The 21,609-nt window shown below is 45.7% G+C and overlaps 1 long non-coding RNA gene across 1 annotated transcript; it reads left to right on the forward strand.

Annotated features, from left to right (window-relative positions):
* Window positions 1-816: 816 nt before the first annotated feature.
* LOC129644873 (uncharacterized) lies at window positions 817-20,513 on the forward strand. The gene is made up of 3 exons (XR_008711027.1): window positions 817-919; window positions 14,962-15,138; window positions 20,028-20,513. It is a non-coding gene; the product is annotated as an uncharacterized LOC129644873 (long non-coding RNA).
* Window positions 20,514-21,609: the final 1,096 nt, after the last annotated feature.

Below are 21,609 nucleotides of genomic sequence, written 5' to 3' on the forward strand. Positions count from 1 at the left end.
CCTTCCACACTGTCAGGGTAGTGTCAGGGGTGGTCTCTTTGATAAAAGTGACTCTGTCACATTGCATATACCCATAGGCCCAGTGTAGCTAACAGGTCCCCTTCTGTGCCCCCTGGCCACCCCACCCCACCACCACACTGTGGTCCTGAGGGTGTGATGCCCTCTGTTACCAGGCACTCCAATTACATGCGTGTGTTGGAGAGGCCTGCATGCCCATCAGGGCCCGCACTGGGAACGACTGCCTTCACTGGGTGGGTCTCTCACAGACACCTCTTTGAACCTGTGCCTCCCTGCCTCCCTCCCTCCCTCATAGGAGCACACAGTGCGTCTGCCCCTCCCAGCCTCCCGGAGCTGGGCTTCTTGAAGTCATTACCTAAGGTCATTCTCTCTGGCCTTTACAACTACACCTAATCAAACTGTGGTCTCCACTGTTTTTCTGAGCGTTTGAACTCCCCTAGTCTCTCTAAGAAAACTTTCACATTTCCTTTCATCTCTCTCAAGGTTTACACATCTGGATTTCTCCTGCTTGTGTCCACCAGTCAAAGCCAGCCAGCCTGGAGAGGTAGGGAGCATCTCCTGCTTTGCCTGTTGGCTCCATCCACTCACATCTGGGAACTGTACCTCGTTTTGCTTTGAGAAGCCATCCAGCGTCCACTGTAGGCAGTGTTGCAGGGGCTCCGGGAACATCAATCAGGGAGGCCTGCCTTCCATTGGCCAGGTCTTGGCATGTGACTATGTCTTAACCAATCAGATTCTCTCTTGCAAATTTTCATCTTGGACGGTCAGGTGCAGCTCTGGAAAGCCCACTGAAGACCTAATCCCATCAGCAAGCAGCTCCCAGTCCAGACCATCCATTAGTTCCTGTTCCCTAGGGCCTTCCTGGTGTCCTGACCATTCTGAGACTGATTCTTCTGATTCTGTAAGTGGTCCTACCTATCCCTTCTACTAAGTTCGTTTTCTGTTTGAGAGATTTCATCTCTCTTTCTTACAGTCAAAGAATTCTGATACAGTAGGTCAGTACAAATAGCTACATTTCTAAAGTTCGGTTTATGTGATTAATCTTGGATGACCCACAGTGAAACCTAAAAATCTTTTCTATTTTGAAACAAAGGCTTTGGGAACTGTGTTTTAGAGTGAACTTCCTGTTCTCTTGAATAAATTGACTTTTAAGCTCATGGCAAAATGTAGCTACAGATGATGCAAATGAGCATAAGAGAGGATGATACATCTAAACTGTGTCTTAAACCAGTGCTTTGCAAACATTTTTGTGCATAAGAATGAGGAAATGTCAGTGGAACAGCATGTTCCATTATCAGCACACTAAACCACAGGATTAACAGTTTTCTAGCAAAAGCAATCACATTTATTAATGTCCCTCATGGAACTGTGGTCTAAAAAAATAAACTTAACCATTAAAAAAAAAGAATCATCTGGAGGGTTTGTTTAAAATGTAAATTCTTGGGAAACACGCCGGGGGTTTTTATTCAGCAGGTCTGGGGGAAGGGGACCCTGAAATTGGAATTTTGAATAAGTTCCTAGGTGGTGCTGAGACTGCTGATCTAAGGACTACATTTGGAGTAGCAAATCCTTAAATAATACCTTTTCCCCAAGCAAGAGAGACTTTGTAGGGCAGGAAGAACTTCACTGGCTTGTTAAAATTAAAAGACAAGAGAAATGAGAATTGCCTTTACAGGGGAACTTTAGAGATGTCTGCGACCTCACTGACAAGCTTTGTTCATCGGGCCCTGAGCAGGATGAGATGATGGCTGGGTCAGATGGTGTGTTCAAGGGCAGGGTGTCTTCATGAGTCAGCCTGGCACCACCCCCACCCCCACCCCCCAGAGCTTCACAAGCTGCTGGGCAGAATGTCTAAGGCTACTTCAGTGGAAAGTTAAAAAAAAAAAAAAAAGCAAGTAATAGCACAGGATCAGAGGAGATGCAAGACTGCCCCCTGGGACTATGGAACAGTGACCACAGCTAGAGTTGTGACCTAGAGCTGAGCCTGCTCCTCACTGTGTCCTCACGGGACTTCATTCCCACCTCCAGCACCAGCCTCACCTTTTTCCCACACCTAGCTCTGACTTACCTCTATCTAGATGCCCTCCCTTCTATCTTTATTCTGCATCATCCCAACAGCTACATACTGATCTTTGAAAACTTTTAAAATACAGTTTTGATCCTACTAACAGTCCCTCCTTCTCTGTCGCTTATTGCACTCGTGCAGCTTTTTTTTTTTTCTATCTCATTTAACCCTTGCAACAACTTTATGAGGTGGCACTAGTGGTAAAGAACCTGCCTGTCAATTCAGGAGACTCAAGAGTCGAAGGTTCAATCCCTGGGTCAGTAAGATCCCCTAGAGGAGGGCATAGCGACCCACTCCAGTATTCTTGCCCGGAGAATCCCCATGGACAGAGGGGCCTGGCAGGGCTAAGAGTTGGACATGATGAAGCGACTTAGCACACAGCACACACATTATTACTCCAGTGTCTAGGTAAGGAAACATAGCCTAAGAAGTAGTTTGCCGTAAATAAACAACTTAGGAAAAATTAGAGGCAGAACTTGAAACCTGTTCTGTGTGACTCCAAAACCTAAGCCACCCTGCCATTCAACCTCAGTTCTGTGTGAGTGAATGCCTTCTAGTATGTGTTGTGGTATTTGCTCTCCCTGCCCAATGGAAAGCTCACCTAGGCAGGTTCTGCATGCTTTGGGAGAATATTTTAGTGGTTTTTTTCCAGGCTCACATTTTATGGCGTGCTTAGAGCTGCATTTCTTTCCAGAGTAATCATTCAAGAGATATTATTTACCACTGATGTGTTGTTCACTGACATTTCTGAACATTGGCAGGGGGAGGCACATTGCTGGAAGCAGGAAGCATTTTTTCCTACTTACCAATCAGCTGTGTTTTCCATTCATATCTGTGAAACAGATTAAAAATCTGACTCCCAAGAGGAATAAAGAGCTCATTATTCATCATCATCTATTAAAAGTCTGTTTTGTGCAGAGCATGAGACTAGATCTAAAATGAGCCACAGAGGACCCTGATTTGGGAGGCTGCGGGCCCAGGATGTGTTAGATGTAGAGATGGGGGAAGCAAGGCCAACAAGGGAGAACAGGCAGAAAGCAGGGGGAAGCTGGGCTGGAGAAGGTATCATGACGGTGGCACTGGTCCCTGGACTGGTCTTCATGCTGGATCTAAAAGTCCGTGGCAAACACGGCTGCCCATCTGGGAGAGATTTACTGCAGTTGGGCCTGGGTGGTAAAGGGGCTGCAAGTGGGTGAGTGTCAGCTCTGCTCATACAGGTGCTTAGTCCACTTAGCACAGGAGTTCAGGCTGAGAATGCATGGGAAACGTTCACTGATTCATTCTTTCATCCATTTGTGCATTCAACAAATATTTACTGAGTATAGAACTTGCACTGAGAATGCAGCCATGGAAATTGGAGCACAGGCAGGTGTTAAATATTAATGGCACAGGGGTGACTTGCTCCCTGCAGTGATCAATACTATGACAAAGATGAGCACAGTATTACAAGAGGGCTCCAGCTCTGTGCTTGGGCAGGGTGTCAGTACCCTGAGCCAAAGGTCAGGAGTTCAAGACCAGGCTGTAAGTACAACGTCCTCTGTGCCAGCGGTTCATTTGGATCAGATGAGACAAGAGCTTTTCGGAGGTTCAAACCCTGCTTGTCCCTTGAGGAACAAACCATCTAATTGTAGAGACAGACCCTGTGTCCTTGCTAAGAAAGAGTGTAGTGTGTTGAATGAGAACCAGATTTAGAACCAGAAGAACTTCTGTCTAGTCCCAGCCATTCCTTGTTCCTATAGCATGGCTTTGAGCAAACTGCTTAAGTTTTAAGAGATTTGAACTCTTCAAGCCTCAGTTTACTCATTTGTAAATGGAAGAAACATTTACTGCTCTGCCTGCTTTACAGGATTCATCAGTGAAGATGTGAAAGGGTTTGGTAAAAGCAGAAGATCTTGATGAGCAGACAGACGGACACATACACCCTGAGCTTAATGAGCCCAGGATGTATAAGGCCAAGTACAGAGTTGGGTGCTCATGCAGCACTGAAAGGGCTGGGTCTGGAGAGACGGCCATGAGCAATCTTCAGAGGGATGAGTGTGGCATGGGAAAGAAGGAAGTGGCCTGACATGGACATTCCACGTGGGCGGCATCTATGAAGGTCAGTCAGTCAGGAGGAGTCCCGAGGAGACTGCCAGAGAGATGTGTGGCAGGAGTCAAGAGCCTCAGCAGTGGGTATTGAGGCGTGAGCAGAGCTGTATAGGTTGGAAGGAACTAACTGGTCGAGGAATCTTGAAGCACATAATCATCTCCTTACTTTATTTATGGTCCCAGGTTAGTTAAATTTCATTTAAAACATTAAGATAAATCATTTTTGTGATTTAAATAAATCATAGATTTTTTTTTTTCTCTCATAGAGATTTAATTCTATCACAAAGAAGGGAGCCTGACTTTTCTACATGTAAGATGTAAAGAGATCAGATGGGGTCGGGAATATGGGCCACTCTTTGAAGAAAGGTTTCCCTGGTGGCTCAGATGGTAAAAGCGTCTGTCTGCAATGCAGGAGACCTGGGTTTGATTCCCTGGTCGGGAAGATCCCTGGAGAAGGAAATAGCAACCCACTCCAGTACTCTTGCCTGGAAATTCCCATGGACGGAGGAGCCTGATAGGCTACAGTCCATGGGATCGCAGAGTCGGACACGACTGAGCGACTTCACTTCACTTTGAAGAAAAGCAAAGTTAGAATCCCTACCTTAAACTGTGTAAAAGTTGAGTTTTAGATTAATTAAAGTCTTACATGGGAATGGTAAAATGATAAAACTGTAAAAGATCTACAGAAGGAAAGGTGAGAGAATATATTTGTGAACTTGGGGTGGAGAAAGACTCTTAAAGAAGGATCCAGAAGTGCAGACATATTAGTGATGGATTTGGCTACAACAATGTTAAATTTCTGTGTTCAACAAAGGATGCATTAGATAAAGATTTAAGAAGGGCAACAGGTGAAGGGATAATGTTTGCAGTGCCTTAAACTAATGGAAGTCGATAGGACAAGCAAGGAACTCCTGTAGACCAGAAAGAAAAAGATGGGAAATCCAGTGGAAAAATGATCAAAGCCTATGTGGGAGCAAGTCCTAGAGGGGAAAAAGTTTAGATTAATAAGTACACAAAAAGTAAAATTACAAAATCATATTTATACTCACAAAATTTGCCAACACTAGAATATCAGATCATAAATACTGGTAAAGATATGAGTAAATAGGCAAGCATTGCAAATACACATTTCAGGGACAGACAAAATGTGGTGTAATACAATGGAATATTATTCAAACTTAAAAAGGGAGAAATGAAATTCTGACACCTGTTACACCATGGGTGAACTCAAAGACTATATGCTAAGTGAAATAAGGCAGACACCAAAGGACAAATATTGTTTAATTTCAGTTGTATGAGGTACTTAGAGCAGTCAAATTCAGAGACTGAAAGTACAGTTTGTGGTTGCTGGACCTGGTGGGAGGGGGAGAATACAGTTAGTGTTTAATGGGGAGTTTCAGGTGGATAAGATGAAAGAATTCTGCAGATGGGTGGTGGAGACGGCTGCACAACAAATGTGAACGTGCTTAATGCCATTGAACTGTACACATAAAACTGGTTAAAATGGTAACTTTTATGTTATGTATATTTTACCACAATAAAAAATATTTTTAGGATGTTAGAGTCCCTTGGACCGCAAGGTGATCCAACCAGTCCATCCTAAAGGAAGTCAGCCCTGAGTATTCATTGGAAGGACTGATGCTGAAGCTGAAACTCCAATACTTAGGCCACCTGATGTGAAGAACTGACTCATTTGAAAAGACCCTGATGCTAGGAAAAATTGAAGGCGGGAGGAGAAGGGGATGACAGAGCATGAGGTGGTTGGATGGCATCCAACTAATATGGATGGTCGACCAATGTGGATGGTCATGTCCGACTCAATGTGGACATGAGTTTGAGTAAACTCTAGGAGTTGGTGATGGACAGGGAGGCCTGGCATGCTGCAGTCCATGGGGTTGCAAAGAGTTGGACACAACTGAGCGACTGAGCTGAACTGAACTGAAGACACTTGTCTGGAATTTTCAGATCATATGATGCAATGTGAAAGGCTCTTCCCAACATGCTATGCTTAGGAACCACTACCACACTTTACCATGGCATGTTGTCTCTGTGACTCTTTCCGAGGGTCCTCACATACCTAGGTCACTATGTATGGATGTGAGAGCAGGACCATAAAGAAGGCTGAGCACTAAAGAGCTGATGCTATTGAACTGTGGTGCTGGAGAAGACTCCTAAGAGCCCCTTAGACTTCAAGGAGATCAAACCAGTCAATCCTAAAGGAAATAAGTCCCGAATATTTGTTGGAAGGACTGATGCTGAAGCTGAAGCTCCAGTTCTTTGGCCACTTGATGTGAAGAGCCGACTCGTTGGAAAAGACCCTCAGGCAGGGAAAGATTGAAGGTAAAAGGAGAAGAGGATCAGAGGATGAGATGGTTAGATAGTGTTACTGACTCAATGGACATGAATTTGAGCAAACTCTGGGGATAGTGAAGGACAGGGAAGCCTGGCATGCTACAGTCCATGGGGTCACAGAGTTGGAGGTGACCTAGCAACTGAACAACAACAAAGACCCACTTAGGCTTGTCTGTTCATAGTAGTGAGTCTCAGTCCCAGCTATCCTTTGGGAGCTTTGAAAAATGCTGATGCATGGGCCCCACTCTTCCAGTATCTAATTCAGTTGGTGTGGCCATGGGGCCTCATCTCTGCATTTAGTCAGAGATAGGTTATTTAAGTTATTCGAGTGTGTAGGCAGAGTTGGGAACCACACATAACTCTGTTTTGATAAAGAAGTAGGATGTTTTCTGGATATTATAGATGAGTAACTCAGACTAATTTGAAAAGATCCTGATGCTGGGAAAGATTGAAGCAGGAGGAGAAGGGGACAACAGAGGATGAGATGATTGGATGGCATCACCAACTCGATGGACGTGAGTCTGAGCAAGCTCCAGGAGTTGGTGATGGACAGGGAAGCCTGGTGTGCTGCAGTCCATGGAGTCGCAAAGAGTCGGACATGACTGAGCAACTGAACTGAACTCAGACCGTGGGCTTCCCAGTTGGCTCAGTGGTAAAGAATTCACCTAACAATCAGGAGATGCGGGTTCAAACCCTGGATCAGGAAGATCCTCTGGAGAAGGAAATGGCAGCCCAACCCAGTATTCTTGCCTAGGAAATTCCATGGACAGAGGAGCCTGGAGTGCTACAGTCCATGCTGCTATAAAGGTTTGGACACTACTTAGCTACTAAACTACCACCACGAACTCAAAGACCATGTCAGGTAGCATACATGAGATGTCTGGGGCAGAGTGGCTTTGGGGAGGTGGGTTTGTCCTGGGAAGAGTCCTGCAGGAGTGGATGGATCTGGAAGGGGGGAGGGGGGAGCTATTTGCACTCCATTAAGAGGCAAGAAATGAGCAAATCACATTGCTTGATTTGGAGGAAGGAAAACAAACAAAAACCAAACAAAGTTGGGATTAAGTAATAAAACATGAGACAAAGGGACTCAGAATTCTGAGATGAAGGGCTAGGTTTCTGCTTCCTTCTGAACAAAATGTTATCAATGAAGAGTATTCACTTCTATGGAGAACCTTTGGGATTTCCATCCCAGGCAATTCAGTGGTAAGAAGAGTAAGCCAAGACTCTCTAAGTAGAAATCTATCTATATCCTCAACAATTCTCTATCAGAATAGCCCATGCCCCAATCTAAAGACAAGTTTTCATTCAGAACAGTATTTAGACCCACAAAACCATTTGACCAAAGGTCAGTTTATTTAATTTAGTGACCTGTGCATGCTAAGCTGTGTCAGTCCTGTCCAACTGTTTTGCGACCCCAGGGACTGTAGCTCGCCAGGCTCCTCTGTCCATGGATTTTCCAGGCAAGAATATTGGAATGGGTTGCCATGCCCTTCTCCAGGAGATCTTCCCAGCCCAGGGAGTGAACCCATCTCTTACGTCACATGCCTTGGCAGACGGGTTCTTTACCACTAGTGCCACCTGGGAAGACCTTAGTGACCTGAGTCCAACAGTTTTTTGAGGGATTGGTGAAAATAATTTTAAAAGAAAATAGAGAACTAGCATAAAATTAGACTCTTTGGCTTTGTCATCTTAATTTTTTTTATGAAACGAAGTGAGAGAACTGATCAACTGATCAATCTGCTTCCCTTTCCCAAAAAATTATTTTCTCCAAATCGTCTCAGGAGATCTGTAGAGAAATGGCTGTCCTGTGATAGAGATCAGGTAAACCATCAAAACTCATCAGAATATATAATTTTTAAAATTCAAGGAATGAGAAAGAGGTTCTGGAGGGAACATGAGTGTTTATTTCGTGGAAATAGTTTTGTAGCATTAAGAGGTTGATCAAGGCTCTGGAGGTCTCAGTGCATGGGAAGATCTTTGTTATCTACAGGCCACTGCCCTGACAATCTCATTGTCCATAACAGTTGAGAACTGAGAATAATAATAACATCAGTAACACAAGCTAACCTACCATTCCGTGCTTGCTGTGGTCTCTCTTTAGGTACTCTTTCATGACCTTGGCATGTATCAAGATTTATAATCCTCAGAATGACCCTTTGAGATGGGTATGGTTTTTCCCACCCTCATTCTAAGGATGAGGAACCTGGGATGGTGAGCTGTTCAATAATTCACCCAAGGTCACAGTACATTGCTGCCTTAGACTCAAATTAATCTTGTTCGGAGTCTGAGATGTTTTCATGTTTTCCACATTTATCCTGGAAGAAGAAAAGGAAGGTAGAAACAAATAGTGTTTATTAAGTGTCAGCTACTTCACACGTGATTATTTCATGTAATACCCACAACACATCCTTCAGTTCAGTTAAGTCATGTCCGACTCTTTGCGACCCCATGAATTGCAGCACGCTAGGCCTCCCTGTCCATCACCAACTCCCGGAGTTCACTCAGACTCACGTCCATCAAGTCAGTGATGCCATCCAGCCATCTCATCCTCTGTCGTCCCCTTCTCCTCCTGCCCCCAATCCCTCCCAGCATCACAGTCTTTTCCAATGAGTCAACTCTTCACATGAGGTGGCCAAAGTACAGGAGTTTCAGCTTTAGCATCATTCCTTCCAAAGAAATCCCAGGGCTGATCTCCTTCAGAATGGACTGGTTGGATCTCCTTGCAGTCCAAGGGACTCTCAAGAGTCTTCTCCAACACCACAGTTCAAAAGCATCAATTCTTCTGCGCTCAGCCTTCTTCACAGTCCAACTCTCACATCCATACACGACCACAGGAAAAACCATAGCCTTGACTAGACGGACCTTTGTTGGCAAAGTAACGTCTCTGCTTTTGAATATGCTATCTAGGTTGGACATAACTTTCCTTCCAAGGAGTAAGCGTCTTTTAATTTCATGGCTGCAGTCACCATCTGCAGTGATTTTGGAGCCCCCCAAAAATAAAGTCTGCCACTGTTTCCACTGTTTCCCCATCTATTTGCCATGAAGTGATGGGACCAGATGCCATGATCTTCGTTTTCTGAATGTTAAGCTTTAAGCCAACTTTTTCACTCTTCTCTTTCACTTTCATCAAGAGGCTTTTTAGTTTTTTAAACTTCACTTTCTGCCATAAGGGTGGTGTCATCTGCGTATCTGAGGTTATTGATATTTCTCCCGGCAATCTTGATTCCAGCTTGTGTTTCTTCCAGTCCAGCGTTTCTCATGATGTACTCTGCACAGAAGTTAAATACTCAGGGTGACAATATACAGCCTTGACGTACTCCTTTTCCTATTTGGAACCAGTCTGTTGTTGTTCCATGTCCAGTTCTAACTGTTGCTTCCTGACCTGTATACAGATTTCTCAAGAGGCAGGTCAGGTGGTCTGGTATTCCCATCTCTTTCAGAATTTCCCACAGTTTATTGTGATTCACACAGTCAAAGGCTTTGGCATAGTCAAGAAAGCAGAAATAGATGTTTTTATGAACTCTCTTGCTTTTTCCATGATCCAGCTGATGTTGGCAATTTGATCTCTGGTTCCTCTGCCTTTTCTAAAACCAGCTTGAACATCAGGAAGTTCACGGTTCACATATTGCTAAAGCCTGGCTTGGATAATTTTGAGCATTACTTTACTAGCATGTGCTGCTGCTGCTAAGTCGCTTCAGTCATGTCCGACTCTGTGTGACCCCAGAGATGGCAGCCCACCAGGCTCCCTCGTCCCTGGGATTCTCCAGGCAAGAATAGTGGAGTGGGTTGCCATTTTGAGTGCAATTGTGCGGTAGTTTGAGCATTCTTTGGCATTGCCTTTCTTTGGGATTGGAATGAAAACTGACCTTTTCCAGTCCTGTGGCCACTGCTGAGTTTTCCAAATTTGCTGGCATATTGAGTGCAGCACTTTCACAGCATCATCTTTCAGGATTTGAAATAGCTCAACTGAAATTCCATCACCTCCACTAGCTTTGTTCGTAGTGATGCTCTCTAAGGCCCACTTGACTTCCCATTCCAGGATGTCTGGTTCTAGGTCAGTGATCACACCATCGTGATTATCTGGGTCGTGAAGATCTTTTTTGTACAGTCCTTCTGTGTATTCTTGCCACCTCGTCTTGATATCTTCTGCTTCTGTTAGGTCCATACCATTTCTGTCCTTTATCGAGCCCATCTTTGCATGAAATGTTCCCTTGGTATCTCTAATTTTCTTGAAGACATCTCTTGTCTTTCCCATTCTGTTGTTTTCCTCTATTTCTTTGCATTGATTGCTGAGGAAGGCTTTCTTATCTCTCCTTGCTATTCTTTGGAACTCTGCATTCAGATGCTTATATCTTTCCTTTTCTCCTTTGCTTTTCGCTTCTCTTCTTTTCACAGCTATTTGTAAGGCCTCCCCAGACAGCCATTTTGCTTTTTTGCATTTCTTTTCCATGGGGATGGTCTTGATCCCTGTCTCCTGTACAATGTCAGGAACCTCAGTCCATAGTTCATCAGGCACTCTATCAGATCTAGGCCCTTAAGTCTATTTCTCACTTCCACTGTATAATCATAAGGGATTTGATTTAGGTCATACCTGAATGGTCTAGTGGTTTTCCCTACTTTCTTCAATTTAAGTCTGAATTTGGTAATAAGGAGTTCATGATCTGAGCCACAGTCAGCTCCTGGTCTTGTTTTTGTTGACTGTATAGAGTTTCTCCACCTTTGGCTGCAAAGAACATAATCAATCTGATTTCGGTGTTGACCATCTGGTGATGTCCATGTGTAGAGTCTTCTCTTGTGTTGTTGGAAGAGGGTGTTTGCTATGACCAGTGCATTTTCTTGGCAAAACTCTATTAGCCTTTGCCCTGCTTCATTCCGTATTCCAAGGCCAAATTTGCCTGTTACTCCAGGTGTTTCTTGACTTCCTACTTTTGCATTCCAGTCCCCTATAATGAAAAGGACATCTTTTTTGGGTGTTAGTTCTAAAAGGTCTTGTAGGTCTTCATAGAACCATTCAACTTCAGCTTCTTCAGCGTTACTGGTTGGGGCATAGACTTGGATTACTGCAATATTGAATGGTTTGCCTTGGAAACGAACAGAGATCATTCTGTCGTTTTTGAGATTGCGTCCAAGTACTGCATTTAGCCTCATGTAAAAGGCATGGCAAAGAGGAAGCACAGACTTAGAGCTTAACGACTAGTTAGTAAGAGGTGGAGCTAGGATTCAACCTGTGCTTTCTTCACTAAATCATGAAATTTCCATGTATCATCCATGCACAAAAGCACACTGAAGGGAGGAAGTCTCTTACCTAGATTTTCATCTTTACCTTTGTAGAGTTTTAGCAAGTTGGTTGCCTGATTTCCTTGCTCAATGCCAGGAAGTATATAGGGGGTTGGAGGGAGAAGGTGGGTAGGTGGATTGCAGGGGAAATAGAGCTGATGGAGAAATAAATGTCCAAGAGAAGAGGATTATTAATAAGCATTGTCTTAGCTATACATCTTTGGTTTCTTTGAATAGACATTTTGCATTAAGAGTTATATACTTTCTTTAAAGGAGTCAAAGGAAAGAGACTGGGTGAGTTCATCAGGTAAATTTTGTAACTTTCAAAAATAGCATAAAGAGAATCCTTACCTACATTTAGAACACAAAATCAGGTGTAACCAAGAACTCTTTTACAAGGCAATTTTGACTCGAAAGAGACTCACAGAGTCAGAGAACAAACTTATGGATCCCAGGGGGAATGATAGTCAGGGAGTTTGGGATGGACGTGTGCACGCTGCTATATTTAAAATGGATAACTAGCAAGGTCCTATGGTACAGCACAGGGAACTCTGCTCAATGTTATGTGGCAGCCTGGATGGAAGGGAAGTTTGGGGGAGAATGGATACACGTATATGGATGGCTGAGTCCCTTCACTGTTCACCTGACACTATCACAACATTATTAATTTACAAAATAAATTACAAAATAATATATAAAATAATACAAAATAAAAAACTTAAAAAAAGCAATTTTGACTCTGAAGAATACTTTGCCATTTACTCTAAACAATGTAACATCTACAAAATGGTGATTCCAAGCTTATTAAATATGTATCAGAAGGTATGGGGAGCATGGACACAGTTGTGGGATGTGGTGAGGGGCCTGTGCCTAGACACGCCTTCCTTCCCCACTGCCCTGTGATCCTCTTCAGGGCCTGGAAGCTTGTTCTGGGATCTTCTGAGAAGTCAGCCCTATTCCCTCTGCCCCACCCATCTCCGCCCTACGGTTCTCACACTCTGAGAGCCTCTGAATTCTCGTTAAAACAGTTTGCTGGGCTCCTCCCCTGGAATTTCTGGTTCAACAGTCTGGGTCTGAGCAGACTTGTGTTTCCAACAAGTTTCCAGCTAATGCTGGTGCTGTGGTTCAGTGATCACACTTTGAGGACCATGGCTCCAGAGAGAGTTGCTCTCTCCTTGGCTGCCCTGGTCTGCTTAGTTGTTTTATTTCCACCTTTGCCAAGCAATTTCTGCGTATTCTCAGGAGCCTGAAAGCTTCTTGAAGGAAGCAGCTGGTTTTTGGACCTGGGAGGAGAACGGTATAGCAGGATGCTGAGGGTCTCCTGGGAGAGGGTGCCAGCTGAGCAGAGATGGCCCAGGGCTGGGGAGTCTATGCAGTAGGATGCTTTAGTCACAGGTCTCTGGAGCCTGCATACCAACTCCAGACCCTGTTTAAGTCTCACATACCCAGTGGAAAGTTAGACACTGTAATTACACAGAAAGAGCCAGCTTTTTCCAAAAAGGCAGGAACAGCACTCCCCAGGACCCCTGTCACAGAGCATAATTCAGGAAGAGGTGTTTTCTCTACTCACCCACAAGCCACTTTTTTGGTGCCTCAAGGAATCCAGGCCATCACTAGCAACACCTGAGTGAGATGAGAGTGCCCAGCAGAGCAGGGCATCACCCAGGGCCACACTGTCCAATATGGTAGCCGTTAGCTACACGTGACTATGTAAATATAAATGCAAATTAATTAAAATTAAAGAAAATGGAAAATTCAGTTCATTGCCACACTAGCCACATTTCAAGGGCTCAAGAGTCACAGATGGATGGCTAAATGACCATCCTGTTGGACAGCACAGATATAGAACGTGTCCTGCGCTACAGAAGGTCCTATTGACTAGCCCTGCTGTAAGGGAGTGATGGTGTCCCGGAACAGGGTGGTGCATTGTGCCCCTCCCTCTGCATGCTCCTGCTGCCCAGGAGCTACAAAGACAGGTGCCCGAGAACAGATGCTCCCCTCCATCTCCCTACTTTCCTCCACTTCTTGGGCCAGGGCTTCACTGCTGAGTGTGGCAGTGGCACCCGTGGGACAGAGGGGAAGTCCCAGAGCAGGTGGCGTCAACTCCCTGGGACTCCCAGCAGGACTTCCATGGGGCGGAGTCCTCCTGACTTGCTCAGATTCAGTTGGGCCACCCTCCTTCTATTCCCTTCTGCAGAAGGAGCTTTCTCTCCACACACTCATAAACTGGGTGTGTGCCTTCTCTCGTCAACTTTTAAAAACAGCCCCCTCTGAGTTAGAATCCAGAAATTGAAAAGGATGGCAAATGGAACAGTGGAACTGGGTGATCCAGGCCAATGAAAGCTTCTCCAAGACTCAGTGTTTGTTGGCAATAAGGTTTCCCAACCCTCCCTGGAGACCTAGCCATGGTCTGATAAATCTCCATAGACAAGTTACCTGATCATAGGTAGCTTAAATGTCCCTTTATCTTATTCCTCCTTAACTCATCATAAAAGGAGAAAACAGAATCTAATTTCATCTGGGCTGGCTAAAGGCTGAAGTGGATGGGAGGGAAAAGACCCTAGCTGGCCTTTCAGGTGTGCGTGGACTTAAATTTAGCAGATGGGCCCTGGTCTGTCTCTTCCATGATCCTTTTCAAGTCCTCATTCCTCAGAATTGTAAGAGTCCTAGTCGAAGGCCGGGTAACAGAACAAGGACCCACCATATATGGAGCACAGTAAGGGGAGAGGGAAATAGTCTAAGGACAATTATCTCAGCCAGATAATTGCAAGTGGTCCAGTTTCAGGGCAAACTGTACCCGCAGCCAGAGTTTAGAAATATCTAGAGTGTGTGGCAATGGGCAACCAGAAGTCCGTTCATGCTGGGGTCTCAGCCGCCCCCTAAGAGGTTTATCATAAGAGAACAGGAGTTAGGGCATTGCAAGCTTGGTCTGGTAGGTACAGATTCTAAGAAGAAGAGGGCAGGGAACTCCACACACAACATGGTATCTGTCACTCAGATTTATCTCCAGCCCAGCATGGGGAGGCTGGCACAAGCTGACTACTCCAGATACACCCTGGAAGAGCTGTCTGACTCCAGATGGAAATGCAGGGCCCATGACACATGCAGGGGGTGACAAAGCAGAGTGGTGATCAGAGGTGTCCTTTCACATTTTCCAACAGAACCCAATCAACAGTTTTGGTGCTTGAAGAACTCTGGATCATCAAAGATGGTGCAGAAACGGGATCAGAGGCAGGGGAGACTTGGTGGGACCCAACAAAGACCTCAGTGAACTGGAGAACTCAACAAGCCCTGGGGACATGGAGATGCCGATTTGAACAAAGGAGACGATGGGTATGGTAAGAGACCACAAGAATGAGCTGTCTTCCATTTTCCAGGAAATTCTGTCCAGAAGGGATCAAGTGAGGTGGAGCCAAGTAGGTCTCCACACCTGAGCAGTGTCCAGAGCAAAAGGGCAGAGTTAACCAGAGTAAGGAGGAGGCTCTCACAGTGGGTGGGAGCCCTGGTAAGGCTGGGGCCCATGGGAGTGAGGAAGCTGTCAACGTGGGAGGGTGGCCCCCTGTGCGGGAGAGACCACCTGTGGTCAGGAAGGGGTCTCCAGTGGAAGGGAGGCCCAGTGTGGAGAGTCAGGCCTGAGACGGGTGAGAAGAGAGTCTTTCGGGGCTGGGGGTGGGGTGCACCCTGACACAGACACTCTAAGACCCTAAGTGGAGTGAGGAGGGAGTCTGCCTAGGGTGTGGGTGTGTATGTGTAAGTGACTTCAGCCGTGTCTGACTCTTTGCGACCCTATGGACTGTAGCTGCCAGGTTCCTCCACCCATGGGATTCTCCAGACAAGAATACTAGAGTGGGCCCCATTTCCTCCTCCAGGGCTTCTTCCCGACCCAGAGATCGAACCTGAGTCTCTTATGCCTCCTGCATTAGCAGGTGGGTTATATACCACTAGCGCCACATGGGAAGCCCCTGCCTAGTGGGTAGCGCCCTGCAGACCGTCAGACCCCAGGTGGGTGAGGAGGAGTCTGTGCAGGGGGCACCGCAGCCCCAGGTGTTGGTGCCCAGGTGGGATGGGGTGGGGGTCCTTGTGAGAGACTGGTCCAGGGCAGGATGCTGGTGTGCTCACCGAGGAAGGTGTCTGCATAGTGCCCATGAGGGTGGGTCTGGGCCTCGCTCTTCTTTGTGTCCTGGGCCGTGAAAAGGATTAGTAAAGGCTCAGGAAACGGCAACTGCTGAATGGACGGTGAAGTAATAGAAGAGACCCAGGACCAAGCTCCATTGTTATCATTTATTGGCCAAGAAACACTGGACAAATATGCTCCTCTCTGACAAGGGATCACTGTCCATGATGCCACTCTGAGAAGCTAAGATGCTGGACACATTTGAAGGATCTGATCTCATTTTGCCTACCGGGAAAGGGGACCAGTACCTTCTCTGATGGGCAGGACTTCCTCATCTTCCCTCGCTTCCCTTGGCAACCCTCCCGGGCAGTCTGTTTGTACAAATCAGGCCTCTGATGCCTGTTCTGCAAAGGGACAAGTACATGGGGTGAACTTCCCAAAGTCAGCTGGGATCAGTGGATGCAGAACCACAGTAGACATATAGCAATGTGCCTCCGGGGAGGGAGCAAACCTGCAGCCCTGGTGAGCAGATGTCTGTGACCTGCTTCCTCAAGCCCTGTCAGCTTATTTGACCTTGCTGTTCTCTGCAGATCTGTGCAGCAAGCGCCCTGCTCTCTCACAACATACGCGGCACTTTCACAGCAAAATAGGGCCTCACTGTGGCCAGGGACGAGGACATCTCCTGGTTCTAACACACCCTGGCTGTACCAGGAGCTTGCATCTCAGGGAGCGCCCTGGTCACCAGACCCCAGGCCAGCAGCGTCCCTGGCTTGGGCAGCTGAGGATGTTGTGTGTTTGTGTTCTGAGGTCTTCACCCTCAGATTCTCCCTCCTGATTCTGTGTCTAGTGAGCACAAACTTATTGACAAGCAGCCTGGACTTGAAGGGCATCTAGAAGAGTCTTACCAGATACTGACCCCTCGTTCTGTATACACACAGGCTCTGGCAGAGCCTGTTAAAACATATACAAGACAATTTCACTAAATATTTTTAAGTTATTCTAAAGTGAATTACTTAGAACTTTTGAAAAGTGTCTTTTCAGTTTGTTTTTAATGACTGTCATTATCTTTACAGCCTTAAATCAGGCTTTCCTCCCCATCTATGGGGGTTCTTACACATTCCAGGTAGCATTTTTAAGGTGAAGTTGCCCCGAGCTGTATGTCCATTCTGACCTTCTCTCCTGAACTGCAGATCAAACTGCCTCCTGTGCGTGATCGTGAGCATGTGTCTCAGGCCCCTCGCCTCCACAGACTGAATTCTGACCCATTTGCTCCCTCCTCCCAGCACCACCCCAGGCTGCTCCGCATCTCAGAGAACACTGGCACCGCCCAGTGCTCTCCGCTCTTTCCCTCACTCCCACAGCAGTCGGTCCTGAAGCCCAGCTGCTGCTTCTCCTTCCTAAGTAGTTCTGAGTCTGCCCACGGCTCTTGTCTTCACTGCCAATCCCACCCGGGTTCCAGGCAGCTTCAGCTCTTACCTGTGACACTGCAAACTCCTTCCCTGGCTCCAGCCTGGCCACGCCGCCCCCTCCTTCCTCCTCCAAACAACACCGAACCTAGAGAAATTCGACCCTAACATATCACTTCCCTGTTGAAAGCTCTAATTGTTCACTATTGCCCTTAAGATAAAAAGTCCCAAATCCTTGGCACAGTTAATCAGCAGCCCCCTCCTGCGACCTCAGCCCCTGGGGCGATACATTCGTCCAGATGAGCCAGGGGGCTCCTGGGTTCTCCTTAGTTTCTGGCAAATGGGGCTGGTTCATGGCTCTCTCTCTTCTCCTCCTTCCCCAGCTTCCCTCTTAATTCCCTGCCCCCACTGTCACCCTTTCCGAATTTCTGACATTTAATGCTGTCTCTCACCTTGGGGACTTCACACTTGTGGCCCCACTGCCGCCTACTGAGAACACTTTGCCCCAAAGTTAGAAGAACACTTTGTCTTCTAACTTTTAACCCCGCTTGCTGTGCTGGGAAGGTGCTAGCCTGCTGTCTGTGGGGCACTTTCCAGTTCGCCCTGTGACACCGAAGCACGTTATCGCCATTGCTTGGTGTCTGGGTGCCCCCCTCCGTGACCTAAGTGCTGCAGGCAGGGGCTGTGTCGCCTTTGCCCCGTTCTCCCCGCCACATCTGGCACAACAGGTTTTTAGATCAATCATGATTCATTCAGGCCTATACACCAAGCATATGTGTGTCTGCTATTTTGGCTCTTAAACAAGCACTGTCAGAAAGAGAAAACACCTAGTTTATAAAAATATGATAAAGTGTTGGGTATCACTCACAATTAAACACATGCAAATTAAAATAACAAGGAGATTCATTTTTTACTTACTAGATTCATAAAGATCACCAAGTGTTGAGAACTGGGAACCCCAGCAGGCACTCTCCCCACCAGGGTAGGAGCACACATCTGCAAGAATCCTTCAAGTGCAACTTGGCAATCTCTGCTCAAAGTTTAACCACACACTTTTTTTTTTTTTGTCACTCCCAGAAATGTGAAATTTCTTACATCTCTGTACAAAGGACACACAGGAATATTCAACAGTTCATTGTAATCGGTGAAGGAAAAAAAAGGAAAAAACCACTACCTGTCCATAAAAAGGAGACTAATTAAATAATTCCTTCTTCTGGAAAATTATGTAGGAACTTTTTTTTTAATGAGTTAGATTTACATATGTTCTTGTGAAGCAATTTTTGAAACAGAAAATGAAAACAGAAAGTGTGTTTTGTGATTTTAAAAGGAAATATACATATGTTCATACACATAAAATATTTTGGGACAGATACACAAGAAACTCTTAACAGTAATTACGTCTAGGGAGAGAAACTGAGATCTGGGATAGAAGAGAAATTAATCACTGTATATTCTAAGTGTTGGAATATTTTAGGCATGAATTAGCTTTGCAATTATACAAAGAGAAAACTCTAGGTTTGTTTTTGGTGGCTCAGACAGTAAAGAATTTGCCTGCAATGCAGGAGACCCACAATCCCTGGGTCAGGAGGATCCCCTGGAGAAAGGAATGGCTATCCACTTCAGTATTCTTGCCTGGAGAATTCCCTGGACAGAGGAACCTGGAGGGCTGCAGTCCATGGGGTAGCAAAGAGTTGGACATGACTGAGCAACTTAACACTGCGACTACTACTGAATTTGCATCTCCCTGAGATTCTAGCAATTTTCCTTCCCTCCCTCCTTCCTTCTTTCTTCCTCCCTTCCTTCTTTTCTTCCATTCTCTCCTCCTTTCTAAGAAAATTGTCTTTCTAGAATCTTCTAAAACTATTAAACGGAAAACTACCCCGTTCCCCATCCGTGGGTTGGGAGTCCAGTTTTGACCGGTGAGTCCATCATCACTTGCCACTAAGTGTTGACTTTTCTAACTTGATGAGTGCATTCGTCTTGTCAGCCCTTCTTGTTACTGCAGCCAGAACTTGTCCCCACCCCCACCCCGCTGCAACTGCTCCCAGCACCTCCTTTTTCTCCCTTCTTGCCCCTAGGCTCCTCTGCCACCATCATGCAGAGTGCCTGAGGAAATCAATTTTCCCACTCAGACACTGGTGAAAATCTGGAAATAGAAGGGTAAAGGGGGGTTACAACCCATGAGGTGACCTGTGCTCAATGAGAGCCAGTGGTCGATAAATACTTCCTTCACAGTTCTCTGTGAGTCCCCAGGTTCAAGCTCCGGTTTCCTGCTGGACTGACCCTCAGATTGGCTCTTCCTCATTCCCCTTTGCCCTCCCCAGCCTCTCTCCTGTTTCTTGGGATCATGTCCCCAGATAAACTACCAGCTTGTGCTGTAGAGCTGCTTGCTGTGAGGACCCAGGCTGGGATACCATCCTTGGCCATCTGTGTGGAGTTCTGGCACCCCTGTCCTGAGCATCCAGAGAAGACGATGGTCCCTGGGGAGCTTCTCTCTCTTAGTCTTCTTGAGGCCAAATCTCTATCTTCTACTTTATGTCTTTTCTCCCCCACTCATGTGAGGGTAGCATTCCTCAACCTTGCTATTCTTTTTCAAAATTGCCCCCAAGTCAGACAGGAAAGCACAGTAAAGATTTTACAAGTAGAAGCATCCGTTCTGTAAATTAACTATACCCTTCACACTGGGATGATCTTACATCTGTTTTAGATCTCTGAACTCTGGTTTGGTGATTCAAGAAACAAGAGAACCTCCGAGTCCAACTCCTCCTACTCCCAAGCAGGAAGGTGGGAGCATACACGGTCTGCTCCTTTGGAGACCAAGGCTCCATGCACAGAAGATGCTGGGCTGGCCAGCCATGCAGAGCCCCGGCTCCAGGTCACTATTGTTTCATCAGCTTCTGGTCAGAGTTCCCTCAAAGAGCTGCCGATGTCTTTCTAACAAGACTGGAAAAGTTGTCTGGTGGCTGCGCATTCCCTTCATCTGCCCTTTTTCTGGGTGGCACTCTCTCTTTTCTCAGTGTTGTACTTTCAAAACAAACCATCTCCACTGGTTGTGGTAAATTTCAGTGAAGAAAATTTCAAGCTGGGAAGGGTGAGAAGACCTACAGGAAGGATACTATATATAGTCCGTCTTTAATGGCCAGAGAACAAAATTGCCTTTTCATTACTGTCTGCCTTTAAGAAATAAATAACACTTTTCTTTGAAAATCAAACCACAATACATTGCACAGTCTGCTGAGATTTGGTAAAATATGTGTTAAATATGCAACATGGCTCTATTATTTAGACCTGACTATGATATTTTTTAGGAGAATAGTTTCATTTGGGCATTCTGTAGACCTGAGTCAACTTAATCTGACAAAATCCTAATCTGTCATAGAAGTCTAGAAGTTTAGATCTAGAGGGGCCTTAAGGAGTCACAGGGCTCAGTCTAAGGTCATATGATGAAAAAAGATGGGAACATGCATGGGGGAAAAAGATTCATTCCAACTGACCACCTGGAGGAAGACCTTGTATACTCAAATTGAATAAGTGCCTTTTGCATCTTTTTATCTATTACAATTCAAGATTTGGAGGTTGTACTCTCCATTGTTCAGTTGAAGAAAGTTATTCAGAGAATAAAGTGACTTATTCCAAGTTATATGGTTTATCGTGACTAAAATTGGATTGGAACCTGATTTCAACTCCAGACCAGTATTTTTCCATTACCATGGGTTTCTGGTAAACTTTGATTGACATTTCCATAGAAACAGTCCTACCCTGGCCACCCTGCACCCCTGCCCCCAGCCTCTTCCTCAACACAGATCCCTCTCTGATCTCTCTGTGTCTCCCAGCCCCAGAGCTCGCTCACACTGTGAATGAAGCGGGCTGCTCCAAGCCCCTACCATCAGGGATGCCATCCTCTGAACACACTTTTTAAAAATTATTCCTAGACCCTTCTCAGTTGTTTTCTTTACTTTTTTTTTCCTAGAATGACTTTCAAAACAGACGTATCAGCAATGTCCTCTTCTCAAAAAAAAAGTTTAAAAAAAAAATTACACTTTGGGTTCCCTGCTTTTCCATTACTTACATGCTAAAGTCCAAAGCCTTTGGCCTGGCATTCATGATTCTCTGTGATCTGGCCCCTGCTGTGTCACTCACCTCCCCATCACCAGGTGCAACTGGTCCTGCCATTAGAACACTGTGCACAGTCAGCCTGGTAATATTGTGACTAAGGACACTGAATTCATTTTTATATTCAGCAGAACATCTGCCTGGGTCTGGATGTAGTAGGTGCTCTGTGACTGTGT

This window comes from Bubalus kerabau, chromosome 2 (assembly GCF_029407905.1).
Source record: "Bubalus kerabau isolate K-KA32 ecotype Philippines breed swamp buffalo chromosome 2, PCC_UOA_SB_1v2, whole genome shotgun sequence".
In the NCBI taxonomy this organism is placed as follows: Eukaryota; Metazoa; Chordata; class Mammalia; order Artiodactyla; family Bovidae; genus Bubalus; species Bubalus kerabau.